The sequence below is a fragment of the Podarcis erhardii genome (genome assembly GCF_964252035.2).
Source record: "Podarcis erhardii genome assembly, chromosome: 2".
NCBI classification, from domain to species: Eukaryota; Metazoa; Chordata; class Lepidosauria; order Squamata; family Lacertidae; genus Podarcis; species Podarcis erhardii.
Window position 1 is genome coordinate 2727738 of NC_138498.1, and position 14277 is coordinate 2742014.

Sequence of the window (14277 nt, forward strand, 5' to 3'; positions counted from 1 at the left end):
CATGACATTGCTCCCATGTTCTGTGCCGGAACATTTCAGGGAGGTGGCTGTATTAGTTTTTGCACTGAATGCACTGAATGCACACCCACAAAAATTCTTGCGGCACCTAAAAGATGAACAGATTTATTGTAGCAGAAGCTCTCATGGACTGGAGCCCACGACATCAGATGCATGAAATGTTATCCACAGTTGATAGATGATAGATGATATATAGATAGACAAAACACAGAAAAAATAACTGTAAATTGCTTGTGGGTATATCTGTCTACATATATATTCATTCCAGTATACATATATATACATCCCAGTACGTTTCCATCCACAATTCAAAGTGTTGGTGCTGACCTTTAAAGCCCTAAATGGCCTCGGTCCTGTATACTTGAAGGAGCGTCTCCACCCCCATCATTCTGCCCGGACGCTGAGGTCCAGCTCCAAGGGCCTTCTGGCGGTTTCCTCATTGCGAGAAGTAAGGTTACAGGGAACTAGGCAGAGGGCCTTCTCGGTAGTGGTGCCTGCCCTATGGAATGCCCTCCCAGCAGATGTCAAGGCAATAAACAACTATTTTACTTTTAAAAGACAACTGAAGGCAGCCCTGCTTAGGGAAGTTTTTAGTGTTTAATGCTGTATTGTTTTTAATATTCAGTTGGAAGCCGCCCAGAGTGGCTGGGGAAACCCAGCCAGGTGAGCGGGGTATAAATAATAAATTATTATTATTATTATTATTATTATTATTATTATTCTCAGTCAAACTCACATGTATGTATTGAGTTCCATGATAGAAGAAAGGTGGGATATGAATATAATAAAATAAAGAATATGCATTACACAGATATGTAGATATACAGAAAACCTGCCAACTGAGGCTAACACATCATGCATCTGTAGACAGGTCTTTGGAAATTAATGTGCAGGCAATACTGATCATTGGGCTGCTGTCAGGACAAATCATATTTTAACTGGTGCTTGTAAATACGTTGTGTTGTATTTTTATTATTGCTTTTAATGTTTTTTATTTTTCTGAGGGAAGGTCAAGGTGACATGGTGGCTGGCTTGAGGACTGCAACAACCAAACTCTCTCGCCTTCCCTCATTACAGATTATTTAAACCAGGGAGAGACCACCTTTTTTTATTTGCCCTGTGAGGAGCTGGGCACCCAGCAGTGGGCAGAGTTGGAGCCAAGGCTGAGGCAAGGACACCCTCTGCCTTCTCTCTTGCTCTTTCTGCTACTCTCTTTCCCACTTTTCCCCACAAGGTACCCAGCTGTGACATAAATAATGAAGTCTGTCAAGACAGATTCACCCCCCTCCCCTGCCGCAGCTTTTAATTGCAAAATTGCCAAGTTTCTGTATAACCAGCTCTCATCCCTGGGGAAGAACACAACAGAAGCCGAAATAAACTTAATTTTTAAAATGTTACCTTCCCCTATCTCTCTTCTTCTTGCTACTCTGGATAGGCAGGGTACATATTTAAAGTTAATTGGATAATTAAATATTGTCTCAAATTATCAGCATCAACATTTACAAATGCCAGAGTGGTGTCTTTTTAAAAAAAATAAATGCAAAAGAAACAATGTTGTTACAAAATGTGTTCCAGTTGTCATTCCCTCTACTCCTTCTCTTCCAGCTTTGCCTTCTGCTTTGAAAAGATGGTGAGGGAAAAGAAATGGTTCTCTCTCTTTCTGCCCCCCCCCCATTCCAAAACGAGCTAAATGAGTTTAGAAGCCTCACTTATAATATTCTGTCTCTTCCCTCAAAATATCCTCAGCTGGCAGGTATGTGGGAGGCACTGCACTCATTCTCCGAGTCCCATTAGATCTGTTTTCCCTTTTATAATCAGCTGGATAACATTAGCTTAAAAGCTGGCTGGGATCCAGCACAGCGGAGATAGAGGAGTTAAGAGCAAAGAAAGGTTGGAGCCACAGGTAGCAACTCACATCATATCATGTCGCTCTATGGGAGCCTTCAACAGGCAGGGTCAAACCTTCTGAAATTGCCTAAAGCAGAAAAGAAGATCCCACTTAGCTGAAGGGGGGGGGGGCTGCAGCTCTCAACAAGGGTGTAGTGCTGTTTGCTGGTGCCTGGGGTGGGTGCATGCACATGTGCATCGGGCAGGGGGCGCAGAGGGTGAACAGCATCCTCCACACTCACCAAACCCTCACAGCCAAGGGGCGAGTGTGCTCTTCACCCTCCACACCCAACTAGCCCTTGCTGCCAGAGCCAGGCAGTGCACAACAGGGATCTCTGCAGGCACCACCTGGTTTGTGAGCCTGGAGCCACAGGGGCCCCCTAGCTCCCCACACTATGGCCCTGGCTGTCCAGACTACAACACCCATCATCCCTGACTCTGGCCATGCTGACTGGAACTGATGGGGGCAACAGGCTTGAAGGGCAACAGGCTCCCAACTTCTGTGCTAGCTGTTCTTGAGGCAGGTGGAATAATTCTCCCTCCATCGAGTAGCAGGAAGCAGCTGGGGGCACTGCAGGGAGAAAGCAGGAATGGTTGCACCTTAAGCACACCCACAGCCACACCCTTTGCGCACTGCTTCTGCTTCGTGAGCTGCTTCCTCCATGACCACCTAGTTCTCTTGCCACTTTGGGTCCCATGCCCTGTGCCTGCAGGCAACGTGGGGGTTGGCCCCGAGACACAGTGGGAAGTAGTCAAGGCGCTGCAGTGTGAAAATTCTCCAAATGTAAAGCAGGTGGATGCACAAATCAACAGGGGAGGCCCAGGCCCATCTCTGCCACTATCAAGTAGGTGGCAGCAGGACATATTAGAGGTGTATAAGATTATACATGGTGTGCAGAAGATTATATTTTCTCCCTCTCTCATAATGCTATAACTTAGGGCTGATCAATGAAGCTGAATATTCAATGATTCAGGACAGACAAAAGAAAAGCACTTCCTCACATGGAGCAGTTATCCGGAATTCACTCCCACAAGATGGAGCAATGGCCACCAATATGGATGGTTTTAAAAGGGGGTTAGGTAAATCCATGGAGGATACAGCCATCAACAGCTACTGGCCATAATGGCTGGACATTACTTCCTGCGGCAGAGGCAGTATGCATCTGAGTATGACTTAGGGAAGTTTTTCATGTTTAATCTTTTATTGTATTTTTAATATTTTGTTGGAAGCCGCCCAGAGTGGCTGGGGAAACCCAACCAGATGGGTAGGCTATAAATATTATTATTATTATTATTATTATTATTATTATTATTATTGCTGAGAATCACAAGAGGGGAGAGGGTGTTGCACTCAAGCCCTGCTTTGGGGCTTCCCGTAGGCCAATGTGAGAAGAGATCACTAGATGGGCCTTTGTCCTGGTCCAGCAAGGCTTTCCTTATGTTCTTATCCTACTACTGCCACCCTTGGAGCCTCATTTGGGTCAGGGAACAGAAACACTAATAAATCTCTCTAATAAAAATCTCACTAATAAATTGAGCACACGGCCCCTACATAAATATTGATTTAATAGTGAAATGCCCATAAAGAACCACTAAGTAGTGAGAGAAAATTCACACAGATTGATCAATACAGAAAGACAAATATCAGGGTGTATATACATATCAGGGACCCCTGGAAAAGAAATCATCACTATAGGTTCTGTGTACACATTGTGACAAAAGCACTTTCCCTGACTGCACCCGTTTTACTTTGTCCCATCAAACACAGGAGAGTAGAGGAGCCCCGCTGGATCTGACCCAAGGCCCATCCAGTCCAGCATCCTGCTCCCACCATGGCCAACCAGATGCCTAGAAGAAGCCTACAAGCAGGTCAAGACTACAGCAACACCCTTCCTGCTTGTGATCCCCATCAGAAGGAGAGCACCTCCAACAAGAGAGGCAGAACACAGTTGCCATGACTCGCAACTACCAAGATCCACCGAGCACCAGTCCTTATCTGAACAATGCAGGCTATGTTCCTTTTCAAGTTTATGATGTGCTGCTTTTTCAAAATCTGCCCAGAAAATGAGAACAGCAGACAAATAATCAAGACTACATCACCATCAAGGCACAACTAAAACATAACCATAAATACAATAAACTCATTTCGCAAATACCACATTTATATCCACATTAGCAAGCTAACGGAAACGTTAACATTTCCCTAGGTGGATAGGAAACATTATAATTATCTTCACCAACTGGAACAGCCTTCAGTGTTGCAGCCAGCCAGGGGCCCCACCCTGCCAGGACAGGTGGAAAGGAACCAGGCACAGCGCAGGTCTTACCCAACTCACAGCAAAAGGGTCAGAAGGGTCAGAAGCAAGGAAATGGCTTTTAAAAAGCTATGGCTGGAAGCTTAATTTGGTGTTTTGTGTGCCAGGCAGATTCTCAGCATCTCTGGCCAAGGGCACATAGGCTGAATCAGACAGAGTGGGGGTTGGAGGTGAGTGGGAAGTTACTTGTGAGCCTGTTGTCATGGGGCAAGTCCTGCCAGCATCCACAAAGTGCAATACTCTGACAGCTCTGAAGCCCATGAGACACATAGAATCATAGAATCATAGAGTTGGAAGAGACCACAAGGGCCATCGAGTCCAACCCCCTGCCAAGCAGGAAACACCATCAGAGCACTCCTGACATATGGTTGTCAAGCCTCTGCTTAAAGACCTCCAAAGAAGGAGACTCCACCACACTCCTTGGCAGCAAATTCCACTGTCGAACAGCTCTTACTGTCAGGAGTTTCTTCCTACTGTTTAGGTGGAATCTTTTTTCTTGTAGTTTGGAACCATTGCTCCGTGTCCGCTTCTCTGGAGCAGCAGAAAACAACCTTTCTCCCTCCTCTATGTGACATCCTTTTATATATTTGAACATGGCTATCATATCACCCCTTAACCTCCTCTTCTCCAGGCTAAACATGCCCAGCTCCCTTAGCCGTTCCTCATAAGGCATCGTTTCCAGGCCTTTGACCATTTTGGTTGCCCTCCTCTGCACACGTTCCAGTTTGTCAGTGTCCTTCTTGAACTGTGGTGCCCAGAACTGGACACAGTACTCCAGGTGAGGTCTGACCAGAGCAGAATACAGTGGCACTATTACTTCCCTTGATCTAGATGCTATACTCCTATTGATGCAGCCCAGAATTGCATTGGCTTTTTTAGCTGCCGCATCACACTGTTGGCTCATGTCAAGTTTGTGGTCAACCAAGACTCCTAGATCCTTTTCACATGTACTGCTCTCAAGCCAGGTGTCACCCATCTTGTATTTGTGCCTCTCATTTTTTTTGCCCAAGTGCAATACTTTACATTTCTCCCTGTTAAAATTCATCTTGTTTGTTTTGGCCCAGTTCTCTAATCTGTCAAGGTTGTTTTGAAGTGTGATCCTGTCCTCTGGGGTGTTAGCCACCCCTCCCAGTTTGGTGTCATCTGCAAATTTGATCAGGATGCCCTTGAGTCCATCATCCAAGTCGTTGATAAAGATGTTGAATAAGACCGGGCCCAAGACAGAACCCTGTGGCACCCCACTAGTCACTCTTCTCCAGGATGAAGAGGAACCATTGACGAGCACCCTTTGGGTTCGGTCAGTCAGCCAGTTACAAATCCACTGAGTGGTAGCATAGTCAAGACCGCATTTTACCAGCTTCTTTACAAGAATATCATGGGGCACCTTGTCAAATGCCTTGCTGAAATCAAGGTAGGCTACATCCACTGCGTTCCATTCATCTACCAGGCTTGTAATTCTGTCAAAAAACGAGATCAGGTTAGTCTGACATGACTTATTTTTCAGAAATCCATGCTGACTATTGGTGATCACAGCATTCCTTTCTAGGTGCTCACAGACTGTTTGCTTAATGATCTGCTCCAGAATCTTCCCTGGTATTGATGTCAGACTGACTGGGCGGTAATTATTTGGGTCCTCTCTTTTCCCCTTTTTGAAAATAGGGACAACATTTGCCCTCCTCCAGTCTGCCGGGACTTCGCCTGTTCTCCAGGAATTCTCGAAGATGACTGCCAGTGGTTCTGAGATCACATCTGCCAGTTCTTTTAATACTCTTGGATGCAGTTCATCTGGCCCTGGAGACTTGAATACATCTAAACTAGCCAAGTATTCTTGTACTATCTCCTTAGTTATTCTGGGCTGTGTTTCCTCTGCTGAATCATTTGCTCCAAATTCTTCAGGTCGGGCATTGTTTTCTTTATTGGAGAAGACTGAGGCAAAGAAGGCATTGAGGAGTTCAGCCCTTTCTGTGTCCCCTGTTTGCATTTACACCATCTTCTCCTCTGAGTGACCCCACTGTTTCTTTGTTCTTCCTTTTGCTACGAACATACCCATAAAAGCCTTTTTTGTTGCTTTTAACCTCTCTAGCAAGCCTGAGTTCATTCTGTGCTTTAGCTTTTCTGACTTTGTGTCTACACGTGCTGGCTATTTGTTTGAATTCCTCTTTGGTGGTTTCCCCCCTTTTCCATTTTTTGTACACATCCTTTTTTAATCTTAACTCAGTTAAAAGTTCTTTAGATAGCCACCCCGGCTTCTTTAGGCACCTTCCATGTTTCCGTCTCATTGGTATTGCCTGAAGTTGTGCTTTTACTATCTCTCTCTTAACAAACTCCCAGCCATCATGAACTCCCTTTCCTTTTAATATTACTGTCCATGGGATCTCACCCAGCACTTCCCTAAGTTTTATGAAGTCGGCTTTCCTAAAGTCAAGGAATTGAGTCCTAGTATGCTTGGCTGCTCCTTTCCGCTGTATAGTAAACTTCAGAAGAGCATGATCACTCGCGCCTAATGATCCTTCCACTTCTACCCCACTAACCAGGTCATCAACATTGGTTAGGACCAGATCTAAAATGGCTGTTCCTCTTGTTGCTTCTCCCACTTTCTGGACAATGAAGTTGTCTGCAAGGCCAGTGAGGAATCTGTTTGACCTTATGCTCTTGGCTGAGTTTGACATCCAGCAAATATCCGGGTAATTGAAGTCCCCCATTACTACTATCTCCCTTCCTTTTGCATGCTTGGCCATCTGTTCCAGGAAGGCATCATCTATGTCCTCCGTTTGGCTTGGGGATCTATAGTAAACTCCCACAGTGAGGTCCCTGTTATTCTTCTCTCCCTTAATTTTGACCCAAATGCTCTCACTTTAGCTTTGACGTTCTAAATCTTGGATCTCTTCACAGGTATACACATCCCTGACATATAACGCCACTCCTCCTCCTTTCTTGTCTGGTCTGTTTCTCTGAAATAGATTGTATCCCTCCATTATTACATTCCAGTCGTGGGACTTATCCCACCAGGTTTCAGTGATGCCTATTATGTCATATTTAGTTTGCTGTACCAAGAGCTCAAGCTCATCTTGTTTATTTCCCATGCTTTGCGCATTAGTGTACAGACATTGAAGTCCATTAATCACACAGTGCTCAAGGCTTCGGCTTGCTGCATCTATGGGTTGGACTTAACACAGGGTATGCCAAACTCTTTACTGTGATTGAAAAGAAAGCAGTGCCTGTGTCATAAGGGCTGCTCTCTTTGCAGAGAGCTTTGTGGAGACGCCAGGAGGATGCAACTTGCTTTAGGGAAACTCATGTTGTACAGACCAGAACACGCATTAGTTTGGATGTGTGCACACTGAAATGGCCTTGGCATGATGTTCCCTTTGCAAACTGTTTCCCATCCAGGCACGACTCACAACCATGCATCCTCCTCTTTTAGCAACAGAACAGCAACCAAAGCTTTCATTTCATTTTCTAGGGTTGCCTCCATGTCACTTTTCTACACGCCACATCCTGATTAAGTGTACGATCCAGGCCACAGTGCAGGGGGCTCCAACCTTTTTGAGCCTAGGAGCATACTTGGAATCTGCTGTAGGCACCACAGAACACTCACTTCACATGGGAAAAACTGGTGGTGCTCAGAATCCAGAAAAAACACCTACACCCACCCCATACCAAATAAACAAATGACACAAAGAAAAAGCAGGAAAACTTTCCACCACCAGACAATCCTTAAAAGATTTCCCCCTTTAAAAAAGCCCACTGTTTTTTATAAATAAAAATAGAAGGGTCCAGAAGCCTTGGTGGGCATTGAGGATGATATGGTGCCCAAGGATGCCATGTTGGGCAGCCCAGCCGCAATGTGCCGCTGAGCAGAGAACGAGCATCAAGCGAGCAGCCCATGCAATCCTGCGCCAAAGCGGCATTCCCGTCATTAAGTAACCTCGGCAGAACAGCTGTTCCAAGATACCAAGATGTTTAGTTGCACCCAGTTAATAAAACAGATCCATCATTTATAAGCCAGACAGTTAATCGGCTTAATTAAAAAGAAAATCCCTAATGGGCAAGCTGAAAGCCTGGCTCTACAGCCAGAAAGAACACTGGCCTTTTGAGGATATATCTGACAGTCTGTGATGGGGGAAGGGGCTGTGTAGACTGAAGGGGATTCAGTGTTTTATCTTGGGTAGCATTGCCCAGTGCCAATTGTAATGCCTGGCGGAAGTTGTTATCTCTCCTCCGCACACTGTGGCAAGGCGCGCTTTTGTGGTGCATAATTGTTCTTTCGCATGGGATTTCTTCAGCTTAAATAAACCCTTGGAAGGCTGTTTTCCACCGCTTCCCTCTCAAGCTCTTCCTGAAGCAGCCTCCTCCATCCTACCCCCACCCCCACCCCCAGCAGCTTGCCATCCAGCCAGGGAGAACATTGTGAAGGAGGCAAAGGTGTGGGTGGCATGGGGAGATAAGCAGGATCCCTGAACCATTCCAGTCAAGGGCCAAGAAAGAAATGAACAAGTGCAAATGTTGGCTGAGGACCAAGAAGTGGGTGGGGAGACTGCCACTAGGTGCTGGAGAATCACAGAGCAGCAGCAGAACATTCACCATTCACATACATACATACATACATACATACATGTTTTCTCTCTCTCTCTCTCTCTCTCTCTCTCACACACACACACACACACACCTCTCTTTCCCAGTGAGAGAACTGGAAGTAGCCTCTGGATGAAGCCAAGCCACAGCTGCATAGATAATTTCAATTTCTCTTCTCACTGCCCTGCTGCGCCTGACCACCCCCAGCACAGCCCATTATGGAAATCTCAGGCTCAACAGACAATTTCAGCCTGGTCTTCCTTTGCTCCACAGTTCCAACCCAGTCGACTTTGAAATGCAAGATTGACACCCATCTATTGCCACCAAAGCCACACCCCCAAGAAAAGTTTCACTACCAATTCATCATGTGACGGGGATGTTGCCTTCAAGAGGCTAGATTCAAACTCTTCCCAGACAGCTGCCCCAATCTCTCTGAAAGTGCACTTTCTCCTCTTGTAGTCCAACGCAGCTCTAGCAGAGATGGGGCAGGGGAAAGAAGAGGTGAAGCCAAGCAATTAAAAAAAAAAGATGCCATTAAAGGTTCTGTGTTTTTCCTGGGGAGGAGCCATAGTTCAGCGGCAGAGCACGCAAACAGTCCCAGGTTCAATCCTGGGCATCACCAACAAGTATTCAACCACAAATCCATGCTTTCTGTTACAATAAGGCTTAAGACTCAGATAAGAGATGACCCTCAGTTGTTCTAAACAGTTGAGGTGCTCCATGGCCTAAGATTAGATAGCAATGAGCTAAACTCGGAGTTTAGAGAGGTAGTTGTCTATGATTTTGTGGCCAGCTGGCTCTGTTCCAACCACATGCATTTTCCAAGCTGCACCTCCAGGACATCCATCTATGAACAAAAGCAGCAAGCCTAGAAAGCAGAAGCCAGAGATGGCTTTGAGCTCCATCATCCTGTTTAGATTTCTAGACAGCAGAAAAACAGTAGAGTGATAAACACAGTGTACCGAAATCCATAAGAATTGACTGAGATTTGCACAAATTCAGAAGCCTGGGTAATTATTTTTTAAAATTCCCTTTGCAGCTAAAGGATTACAGCACTAGTGTCAAGTGGACTTCTTTGTGGCATAAGTTCCACAGCTGGGGTGCCCCTGCCAATAGAGCCATCTCCTTTGTAGGGGAATGACATCTCTCTATGAGAAACATAGAAAAAGGCCTCGGTGGAAGATTCAGGCAGGTTGCTATGATGGGATGCCTTGCCTGCAGAAAGTCTCAGGCTCAAGCCTTGGCATCCCCACTCCTGCCTAAAGCCCTGGACAGCCACTACCAGTCAGCCTAGGCAGTACTGTGCTAGACTCAGTATAGCAGATCCAGGTATTTCAGTCCCAAGCATTTCGGGGCTTTAAAAGGCAGGTACAAGCAGCTTAAAGTGAAGAGGCAGCTAATGCAGTTCATCTGGAAGCTGCTTAATGTGTGTCCATCAGGCAGCACCTGTCAGAATTCTGAAAGCTGCATTCTATACTAATGGAAGCTTCCAAACCATAGTCAAAGGCAGCCGTCAGGTATAATGCAGTAACACAGCCAGAGTGCTTTTCCTTTGGACCACAACAGCGAGGCCGTCTTGTCATCAGGGCAGCCCAGGACTTCCATACACACTGCCCTAGCACCCTGGGAAGGTCAATTCAGTGTTGCTAACACAGCACTTTTACTTCACCCCCAAAGGTGCACTCCATTGTCACTCAAAACAGTTGCCAACAGCAAAGCACAACAAAAAAAGCTAAAACTCGTGAAAGGCACTTGGTGCCACCAAGGCCACTGGTCCTCTAGTGACAACCCTGGATTTACGTGTCTCTCCAAGCTGCTAAACTGCTCCCTCGAGGGGACTGCATGCCCTGCACAAGTTGTTACCAGTTTTGCAGACCTGAACCATCCATGGCATACCTGTCTTGTCGGAATTCCATTTCACTTCATTGGCCCTCATCCAGCAGCACCTTACTTGACCTCAGATGACATGCAGAAAATAGAAGTGTCATCAGCAAACCCTTGCAGACTCCTGAATCCCAAACAACCTCACCCAGAGGCTTAATACAAATCAGGGGGCACATTCCTTCATGAAAAACTTGGGCTGGGGGGGGGCATGTCCCAATAGTGAGCATGACCAGAGGCAAAAGTGAGTGAGCAATGGATGCGATCCTTGCCTTTCAAGCCATACAGAAGTAAGAACTTTCTACATACACACACCTCTCCATCTTGCATCAGGCAAGCAAGAGGTATCATCACACTTCACTGGCATATTCAAGGCAGGCAAAAGTATCTGAGGAGGGCAGAGAGCAGGATGAGTGAAGGGTATATGGTATAGGAAAGGGGTGTGGATTGGGAAGATTCTTAAGGGTCAGACAGAAATAACTGGCCTTTAAGAATTTTGTCCCCATGCCCATTAGGTTTAATTTTTGTTAGTCAAATATCTCACAGTGACCCACAGCAACGTACATTAGAAAAAATAGATATAGATGGGGGATATAGGGGGGATATAGGGGGTAAGATAGACAGTAATCTGAATGCCAAACAACAAACAATGAAGGGGGTGGGAACACATTCACCCCTCTCATTGTGAGTAGTCTTCAAAATTAGCCAGGCACGGGGAACATTTTGCACCTGCTTTCGACCACTTGTAAACAAGTCAAGATGCCAGGGTGCAAAGGTGGCGCCTGACATCACCATCTGGAGATCCCTGGGTCTGGACTGTTTTCACACACTAATACCTCATCCTGTAGAATTCTATCAGTTATATTTTATCTGCACAATCAGAATGAATTGCTTTTCCTCTGCAGCAGAAGCCGGAGCAGTCAAGAGGTCGGACTAGGCTGATATATATGTGGACTGTCCCCGGATCAAGTAACTTTTCTTCTTTAAGTTCTCAAAGCTCTTAACCTGGCTCAAGGTTATTCTCTGAACTAGCCACATGCTTAACTGATAATCAGCCACAGTCAGTCCATCATTTGGAAAATAAGACTTTAGAGCTGTCTTGCCCCAAAGTGGCAACTAGACATTTCATTTTAGCGACTGCAACCTTGATTTAAGGAGTCATTTGGTGCCTAGCTTATATATCTGAGTTTCAAAACTGGTTGTGAGCTTCCAGGGACAGAACTGGAAGCCTTTAGTCTGAATAAGCAAGGAGATTCTTATCAGTACACACCGCTGCTGGGCCCACAATGAAGCAGTGCCTGGATGTGCAATGAAGATGGGCATCAGTGGGCATCTCCAGTCACACATTCTGGTTGGCCACCAACAAGTTTGTCCCTTCCACTTCAGCTGGCTCTAGTATTGCACCAGCATGGATAAGAATGGAGAGAACTCTCCTCCTGGCCCAACCACAATACAGGAAGGGGACCACCTGGCATCTGTGCACTACTGCTTTGAAAGTCATTCCATTTCCAAGGGGAGGGTTGACTATCTGGGGAAAGGGAACAGTGTTCACACATACCCTTGCAGTTTCTGATGGCCTTGATGGGCAGGGGGAGGATCAGCTGTCTGGCACAAGGGCATTCAGTGATGGCTGATCCTCTGAGGCTCTGTTTCTGGGAAATGCTGCAAGCACTCACACAGCACTTGGAACTCTTTGCAATGAAAAGGATTTTGCTCCTGAGAGTCAACAAGAACAGAGAGGCGGAGGCGGGGGGGGGGTGAAGCAGCTGCCATCACTTTTAAACTCTGCTCAGAGGTTGCAAGGATGACCTTCCCAAGTCTCTCTCTGATCCCTCGGCATCCAAATTAAAAACCCACTTCAGCCACAAATGATAACAATGTGTTCTACACACTCCCAGCAATGCAAAGCCACCCTGGGCAAGATGTGCTTTCTGGATGACGCTCAGCCCGTCTAGGCTGGCCAGTGCTGAAAGGTCCAGGAAGACCAGTGGTGTGAGTGAGAGGGGGGCACCATCATAAGGGAGAGGTATAGGATGACCACCATAAGCCAGCATGACACAGGAAGTTGCCTTATACCAGGTCAGACCATTGGTCCATCTAGCCCAGCAGCCCCCCCCCCCCCAGTTTCAGGCAAGGGCCTTTATGAACACTGGTGATCTAGGATCCTTTTAACTGGAGATGCCAGGAACTGAACCTAGGACATTCTGCATGCAAAGCATGTGCTCTGTCGTGTAACTATGGTCCTAACTTCAAACATCTGGTTCAGGCATAATATTCCAGATCTCAAAACTATGGTTTGGATAGTACCAATGTGCCATGGGCTGCATCCCCTCATCACTTGCATCCTCTGCACCTTTCCACTGTTTGCCATTTTTCAGCATTATGTCCACATCACTGGGCCAACTGTGGTTAGTGCTAACCAGGATTGTCCAAAACCATGGTTGACAAAACCCAAAGAAATTTGCAGGGAACCTTGGATGATTAAATTTGTATGTAAAGTAGGGGTCATTCAAGACTACAGCACATTCCATGGTTTCAAAATTAGGAACACTGCATTTGAGCCCGTCTTTATATATAAGTGACAGAGGTTTTGGTGGCCCAGCCAAGTGTGAAGGAAACTCTGAATATGCACAGAGGATGTTTTCTTATTTTGACCCTTTATTAAAGCCTGAGGGTTACTTGTCCTTTCTGGTCAAGTTCCTGGTTGCCACATCTCAGTTGCACTTTTGTACAGTAGGCTAGTTCATTGGCACAAACCTGTGCCGTGTTGGTGATGTTCCAGTCTGGCATATCTATCTTGCACGATGGTCCAAATCAACACCTGAAGAGGAGGCACGTGGGAACCAGTTTTTCCAACAGCACCACTTCCATTGCTGGCTATTTGCATCCGTCTGCCAGACCCCTTCCTATAAAGGGTCCTAAGTTGCAGAAGGGAAAATAAATTTGGTAATCTCTCCCCCCCCACACACACACAAAGAGTGGTTGAATGGAAAATGGTGCAGGGGGAGTGGAACAAATATAGAAGCCACTCTCAGTCTGCTTCTTGATTCCAAGAGTGGGTGTCACGCTGTTGCAAGATATATTCCTGGAAAGCAAAGCAGCAAGCAAATGAAGTAAGTAATGTGATACCCGATGGGCAATGAAAGAAGAGAGGTTTGCAATGTGCTTTGATGATCTGCTTAGGAAAGATAAAAACCACACGTTCCGTTGCACTGCAAAAAAAAGGGGGGGGTTGCAGCAATGGCCTTTGCAGGGGCTGGTCAAGAAAAGTGATGGGCCAATTGGGCTTTTTATCAGCCAGAACACATCAGAACTCAGTTCTGGCCCCTCTCAGATGAGCGCCATTGCCATTATAAGAGAGCAAGGGAGGCATTCATGGTGAGTTCCAGCACCTCTTTTTCCTGAAAAAATAGCAGTGCAAGTACTTATTGGGGTGTTTCAGGTAACTGGAAAGTGTGCTAGAGTAGATGAGGAAATGCATTTCCACAGGGCAGTGTGGAAGGAAGACAGCAAAAATAAATAAAAAGCGCCTAAAATGACTAATGACTAACATCCCTGAACTGTATTAAGCAGTCCAAGATACGGTCAGGGGCAGTTAGGC

General features: G+C 46.0%; 1 protein-coding gene across 5 annotated transcripts in view; it reads right to left on the minus strand.

Moving 5' to 3' along the window:
• PDE1B (phosphodiesterase 1B) overlaps positions 1 to 14277 on the minus strand; it is a 144168-nt gene that overhangs the window by 107008 nt on the left and 22883 nt on the right. The gene's annotated exons all lie outside the window — the stretch shown is intronic.